The sequence below is a fragment of the Magnolia sinica genome, chromosome 9 (assembly GCF_029962835.1).
Source record: "Magnolia sinica isolate HGM2019 chromosome 9, MsV1, whole genome shotgun sequence".
Lineage (NCBI taxonomy): Eukaryota > Viridiplantae > Streptophyta > Magnoliopsida > Magnoliales > Magnoliaceae > Magnolia > Magnolia sinica.
The window spans coordinates 32,332,728-32,339,811 of record NC_080581.1 but is presented as its reverse complement, the minus strand read 5'-3'; the positions used below and the strand labels follow the sequence as shown (position 1 = coordinate 32,339,811).

Here is a 7,084-nt window from a genome sequence, read left to right as displayed (position 1 = left end):
ATTTCAGATTACATTTAGGTTTTAGGTTTAGGTTTAGGTTTAGGTTATAATTGTAGGTTATAAATTTTAGTTTAAGTTAGGTTATAGGTTAAGGTTTAGGGAATTGAGAATAGGTTAAGGTTTAGGTTTAGGTTTAGGAAATTGGGTTCGGGTTCGGGTTCAGGATTAGGTTTGGGGTTTCAAGTTTAGGTTTAGGTTAAGGAGTTGAGATTAGGATTAGGTGTAGGTGTAGGTTTAGGGATTTGAGAATACATGTAGGTTTTAGTTTCAGGTTATAGGTTTAGGTTTAGGTTATAAGTGTCAGTTATAGGTTTAGGTTTAAGTTAGGTTATAGGTTATAGCTTTAGGGATTTGAGAATAGGTTAAGGTCTAGGTTTAGGAAATCGGGTTCGGGTTCGGGATCGGGTTTAGGTTTGGGTTTTCAAGTTTAGGTTTAGGTTTAGGTTTAGGTTAGGGAGTTGAGATTAAGATTAGGTATAGGTTTAGGTTTAGGGATTTAAGAATACATTTAGGTTTTAGGTTTAGGTTTAGGTTTAGGTTTAAGTTTTAGGTTATAGGTTTAGGTTAAGGTTATAGGTTTAGGTTAGGTTTAGGTTATAGGTTATAGATATAGGTTATAGCTTTAGGGAATTGAGAATAGGTTAAGGTTTAGGTTTAGGTTTAGGAAATCGGGTTCGGGTTCGGGATCAGGTTTAGGTTTGGGTTTTCAAGTTTAGGTTTAGATTTAGGTTAGGGAGTTGAGATTAGGATTAGGTGTAGGTTTAGGTTTAGGGATTTGAGAATACATTTAGGTTTTAGGTTTTGGTTTTGGTTTAGGTTATAGGTTTAGGTTTTGGTTTTAGGTTTAGGTTAAGGTTATAAGTTTAGGTTATTGGGTTATAGGTTATAGGTTAAGGTTTAGGTTATAGGTTAAGGTTTATGTTAAGGTTATAGGTTTTGGTTTAGGTTTAGGTTTAGGTTAAGGTTATAGCTTTAGGTTAGGTTTAAGTTTAGGTTATAGGTTATAGGTTTCGGGAATTGAGAATAGGTTAAGGTTTAGGTTTAGGAAATTGGTTCGGGTTCGGGTTTAGGTTTGGGTTTTGAAGTTTATATTTAGGCTAAGGAGTTGAGATTAGGATTAGGTGTAGGTTTAGGTTTAAGGATTTGAGAATACATTTAAGTTTTAGGTTTAGGTTTAAGTTTTAGTTTATAGGTTTAGGTTTAGGTTTTAGGTTTAGGTTAAGGTTAAGGTTAAGGTTAGGTTATAGGTTATAGGTTATAAGTTTAGGTTATAGGTTTAGGTTTAGGTTATAGGTTTTGGTCATAGGTTATAGGTTATAGCTTTAGGGAATTGAGAATAGGTTAAGGTTTAGGTTTAGGAAATTGGGTTTGGGTTCGTGTTCGAGTTTAGGTTTGGGTTTTGAAGTTTATTTTTATGCTAAGGAGTTGAGATTAGGATTAGGTGTAGGTTTAAGCTTAGGGATTTGAGAATACATTTAGGTTTTAGGTTTAGGTTTAGCTTTAAATTTATAGGTTTAGGTTTAGGTTTTAGGTTTAGGTTAAGGTTAAGGTTAAGGTTAGGTTATATGTTATAAGTTTAGGTTATATGTTTAGCTTCAGGTTATAAGTTTTGGTTAAGGTTTAGGTTTAGGTTATAGGTTTTGGTTAAGGTTTAGGTTTAGGTTATATTTTATAGGTTTAGGGAATTGATAATAGGTTAAGGTTTAGGTCTAGGAAATTAAGTTCGGGTTCGGGTTTAGGTTTGGGTTTTGAAGCTTATGTTTGGCTAAGGAGTTGATATTAGGATTAGGTGTAGGTTTAGGTTTAGGGATTTGAGTATACATTTAGGTTTTAGGTTTAAGTTTAGGTTTTAGTTTATAGGTTATAAGTATCGGTTATAGGTTTAGGTTTAAGTTAGGTTATAGGTTAAGGCTTAGGGAATGGAGAATAGGTTAAGGTTTAGGTTTAAGAAATCGGGTTTGGGACCAGGTTTAGGTTTTGGCTTTCAAGTTTAGGTTTAGGTTAAGGAGTTGAGATTAGGATTATGTGTAGGTTTTGGTTTAGGGATTTGAGAATACATTTAGGCTTTAGGTTATTAGTGTAGGTTACAGGTTTAGGTTTAAGTTAGGTTATAGGTTAAGGTTTAGGGAATTAAGAATAGGTTAAGGTTTAGGTTTAGGGATTTGAGAATACATTTAGGTTTTAGGTTTAGGTTTAGGTTTAGGTTTTAGGTTTAGGTTAAGGTTATAGGTTTATGTTATAGGTATAGGTTTAGGGAAAGGTTAGGTTTAGGTTATAGGTTTTGGGATTTGAGAATAGGTTTAGGTTATAAGTATAGGTTTCGGTTGGGTTATAGGTTAAGGTTTAGGGATTTGAGTTTAGGTTAAGGTTTAGGTTTAGGTTAAGGTTGTAAGTTTAGGTTAAGGTTATAAGTAGAGGTTATAGGTTAAGATTAAGGTCTAGGTTTAGGTTATAAGTTTTGGGATTTGAGAATAGGTTTAGGTTAAGGTTATAAGTATAGGTTTAGGTTTAGGTATAGGCATAGGTTTAGGTTATAGGTTATAAGTATAGGTTATATTTTATAAGTATAGGTCTAGTTTAAGGTTATAAGTATAGGTTATAGGTTAAGGTTTTGGGATTTGAAAATAGGTTTAGGTTAAGGTTATAAGTATGGGTTGTAGGTTAAGGTTTAGGTTTAGGAAATCGGGTTCGGGTTCGGGATTGAGTTTAGGTTTGGGTTTATGTTTTTGGTTATAGGTAATAGGTTTAGGTTTAGGTTTATGTTATAAGTATAGGTTTTGGGATTTGAGAATAGATTTAGGTTAAGGTTATAAGTTTAGGTTAAGGATATAAGTATAGGTTATAGGTATAGGTTTAGGTTATAGGTTACAAGTATAAGTTATAGGTTAAGGTTAAGGTTAAAGTCAAGGTCTAGGCTTAGGTTATACGTTTAGGTTTTGGGATTTGATAATAGGTTTAGGTTAAGGTTATAAGTCTAGGTTTAGGTTATAGGTTAAGGTTTAGGTTTAGGTCTATGTTATAAGAATAGGTCTAGGTTTAGGTTTATGTTATAAGTATAGGTTGTAAGTTTAGGTTAAGGTTGTAAGTAAAGGTTATAGGTTAAGGTTAAGGTTTAGGGTTAGGGTTAGGTTATAGGTTATATATAGCTTTAGGGAATTGAGAATGGGTTTAGGTTATAGGTTATAGGTCTTGGTTAAGGTTTAGGTTTAGGTTTAGGTTTAGGTTATAGCTTTAGGTAATTGAGAATAGGTTAAGGTTTAGGTTTAGGAAATCGGGTTCGGGTTCAGGATCGGGTTTAGGTTTGGGTTTTCAAGTTTAGGTTTAGCTTTAGGTTACGGAGTTGAGATTGGGATTAGGTGTAGGTTTAGGTCTAGGGATTTGAGAATACATTTAGGTTTTAGGTTTAGGTTTAGGTTTAGGTTATAGGTTTAGGTTTTGGTTTTAGCTTTAGGTTAAGGTTATAAGTTTAGGTTATAAGTTAAGGTCTAGGTTATAGGTTTTGATTTAGGTTAAGGTTGTAGGTTTTGGTTTAGGTTATAGGTTTAGGTTTAGGTTTTAGTTTATAGGTTTAGGTTTTGGTTTTAGGTTTAGGTTATAGTTTATAGGTTATAAGTTAAGGTTTAGGTTATAGGTTTTGGTTTAGGTTAAGGTTATAGGTTTTGATTTAGGTTAAGGTTTGGTTTTGGTTATAGGTTTAGGTTTTGGTTTAGGTTAGGTTAAGGTTATAGGTTTAGGTTATAGGTTAAGGTTATAGGTTTTGGTTAGGTTATAGGTTATAGGTTTAGGTTTAGGAAATCGGGTTCGGGTTCGGATTCGGGTTCGGGATCGGGATCGGGTTTAGGTTTGGGTTTTCAAGTTTAGGTTTAGATTTAGGTTAGGGAGTTGAGATTAGGATTTGGTATAGGTTTAAGTTTAGGGATTTGAGAATAGGTTAAGGTTTAAGTTTAGAAAATCAGTTTCGGGTTCGGGATCGGGTTTAGGCTTGGGTTTTCAAGTTTAGGTTTAGGTTTATGTTAGGGAGTTGAGATTGGGATTAGGTGTAGGTTTAGGTTTCGGGATTTGAGAATACATTTAGGTTTTAGGTTTGGTTTTTGCTTATAGGTTTAGGTTATAGTTTTAGGTTTCAGTTAAGGTTATAGGTTATAGGTTAAGGTTTAGGTTATAGGTTTTGGTTTAGGTTAAGGTTATAGGTTTTGGTTTAGGTTATAGGTTTAAGTTTATGTTTAGGTTTAGGTTTATGGTTTAGTTTATAGGTTTAGGTTATAGGTTTAGGTTTTGGTTTTAGGTGTAGGTTAAGGTTATAAGTTTAGGATATAGGTTATAGGTTAGAGGTTAAGGTTTAGGTTATATCTTTTGGTTTAGGTTAAGGTTATAGGTTTTGGTTTAGGTTAAGGTTTAGGTTTTAGGTTAAGGTTATAGATTAAGGTTATAGGTTTAGGTTAGGTTTAGGTTTAAGTTATATGTTATAGGTTATAGATTTGGGAATTGAGAATTGGTTAAGGTTTCGGTTTAGGAAATCAGGTACGGGTTCGGGATCGGGTTTATGTTTGGGTTTCCAAGTTTAGGTTTAGGTTTAGGTTAGGGAGTTGAGATTAGGATTAGGTGTAGGTTTAAGTTTAGGGATTTCAGAATACATTTAGGTTTTAGGTTTTAGTTTAGAGGTTTAGGTTATAGGTTTTAGGTTTAGGTTTTAGGTTTAGGTTTAGGTTTAGGTTTAGGTTTTAGGCTTTAGCTTTAGGTTTAGGTTTAGGTTTAGGTTTTAGGTTTTAGGTTTAGGTTATAGGTTATTGGTTAAGGTTTAGGTTTTAAGTTTTGGTTAAGGTTTATGTTTAGGTTTAGGTTATAGGTTATAGGTTATAGCTTTAGGGAAATGAGAATAGGTTAATGTTTAGGTTTAGGAAATCGGGTTCGGGTTCGGGAACGGGTTTAGGTTTGGGTTTTCAAGTTTTGGTTTTGGTTTTGGTTTAGGTTAGGGAGTTGAGATTAGGATTAGGTGTAGGTTTAGGTTTAGGAATTTGAGAATACATTTAGGTTTAGGTTTAGGTTTTAGTTTAAAGGTTTAGGTTATAGGTTTAGGTTATGGTTTTAGGTTTTTGTTATGGGTTATAGGTTATGCGTTATAAGTTTTGGTTTAGGTTAAGGTTATAGGTTTTGGTTGAGGTTTAGGTTTAGGTTTTAGGTTTAGGTTACGGTTATAGATTTAGGTTATAGGTTTTCGTTAGGTTTAGGTTTAGGTTATAGGTTATGGTTATAGGCTATATAGCTTTAAGGAATTGAGAATAGGTTAAGGTTTAGTTTATAGTTTTAGGTTTAGCTTAAGGTTAGGTTAGGTTATAGGTTATAAGTTTAGGTTATAGGTTATAGGTTATAGGTTAAGGTTTAGGTTATAGGTTTTGGTTTAGGTTAAGGTTATAGGTTTTTCTTTAGGTTTAGGTTTAGGTTTTAGGTTTAAGTTAAGGTTATAAGTTTAGGTTAGGTTTAGGTTTAGGTTTAGGTTATAGGTTATAGCATTAGGGAATTGAGAATAGGTCAAGGTTTAGGTTTAGGAAATCGGGTTCGGGTTTAGGTTTGAGTTTTCAAGTTTAGGTTTAGGTTAGGGAGTTAAGATTAGGATTAGGTGTAGGTTTAGGTTTGGGTATTTGAGAATACATTTAGGTTTTAGGTGTAGGTTTAGGTTTTAGTGTATAGGTTTAGGTTTAGCTTAAGGTTAGGTTATAAGTTCAAGTTATAGGTTATAGGTTATAGGTTAAGGTTTAGGTTATAGGTCATAGCTATAGGGAATTGAGAATAGGTCAAGGTTTAGTTTTAGGAAATCAGGTTCGGGTTCGGGTTCGGGATCGGGTTTAGGTTTGGGTTTTCAAGTTTAGGTTTAGGTTTAGGTTAGGGAGTTGAGATTAGGATTAGGTGTAAGTTTAAGTTTAGGGATTTCAGAATACATTTAGTTTTTAGGTTTAGGTTCACTGAAATGAGAATAGGTTTAGGTTATAGGTTTAGGTTTAGGTTTTAGGTTTAGGTTAAGGTTAGGTTATAGGTTATAAGTTTCAGTTATAGGTTATAAGTTATAGGTTAAGGTTTAGGTTATAGGTTTTGGTTTAGGTTTAGGTTTAAGTTTAGGTTATAGGTTATAGGTTTTGGTTTAGGTTAAGGTTATAGGTTTTGGTTTAGGTTTAGGTCTAGGTTTTAGGTTTAGGTTTTGGTTTTGGTTTAGGTTATAGGTTTTGGTTTAGGTTAAGGTTATAGGTTTTGGTTTATGTTTAGGTTTAGGTTTAGGTTTAGGTTATAGGTTTAAGTTATAGGTTTAGGTTAAGTTTGGGTTTAGGTTATAGGTTATAGGTTGTAGCTTTAGGGAATTAAGAATAGGTTAAGGTTTAGGTTTAGGACATCGGGTTGGGGTTCAGGATCGGGTTTAGGTTTGGGTTTTCTAGTTTAGGTTTAGGTTTAGGTTAGGAAGTTGAGATTAGGATTAGGTGTAGGTTTACGTTTAGGGATTTGAGAATACATTTAGGTTTTAGATTTTGGTTTAGGTTTTAGTTTATAGGTTTAGGTTTAGGTTTTAGGTTTAGATTAAGGTTTTAGTTTATAAGTTTAGGTTTAGGTTTTAGGTTTAGGTTAAGGTTTAAGTTATAGGTTTTGGTTTAGGTTAAAGTTATAGGTTTTGGTTTAGGTTAAGGTTTAGGTTTTGGTTTAGGTTAAGGTTTAGGTTTTGGGTTTATGTTAAGGTTATAGGTTTTAGTTTATGTTAAGGTTTAGGTTTTGGTTTAGGTTAAGGTTTAGGTTTTGGGTTTATGTTAAGGTTATAGGTTTAGGTTTATAGGTTAAGGTTATAGGTTTAGGTTAGGTTTAGGTTTAGGTTATAGGTTGTAGGTTGTAGCTTTAGGGAATTGAGAATAGGTTAAGGTTTAGGTTTAGGAAATTGGGTTCGGGTTTAGGATCAGGTTTAGGTTTGGGTTTTCAAGTTTAGGTTTAGGTTTAAGTTAGGGAGATAAGATTAGGATTTGGTGTGGGTTTAACTTTAGGGAATTGAGAATAGGTTAAAGTTTAGGTGTAGGAAATCGGGTTCGGGTTCGAGATCAGGTTTAGGCTT

General features: G+C 33.2%; 1 long non-coding RNA gene across 1 annotated transcript; it reads left to right on the top strand.

The window, feature by feature from the left end:
* The first annotated feature begins 423 nt into the window (after positions 1-423).
* Positions 424-5,428, top strand: LOC131256223 (uncharacterized). Its single transcript, XR_009176674.1, has 3 exons — positions 424-557; positions 830-867; positions 5,351-5,428. It is a non-coding gene; the product is annotated as an uncharacterized LOC131256223 (long non-coding RNA).
* Positions 5,429-7,084: the final 1,656 nt, after the last annotated feature.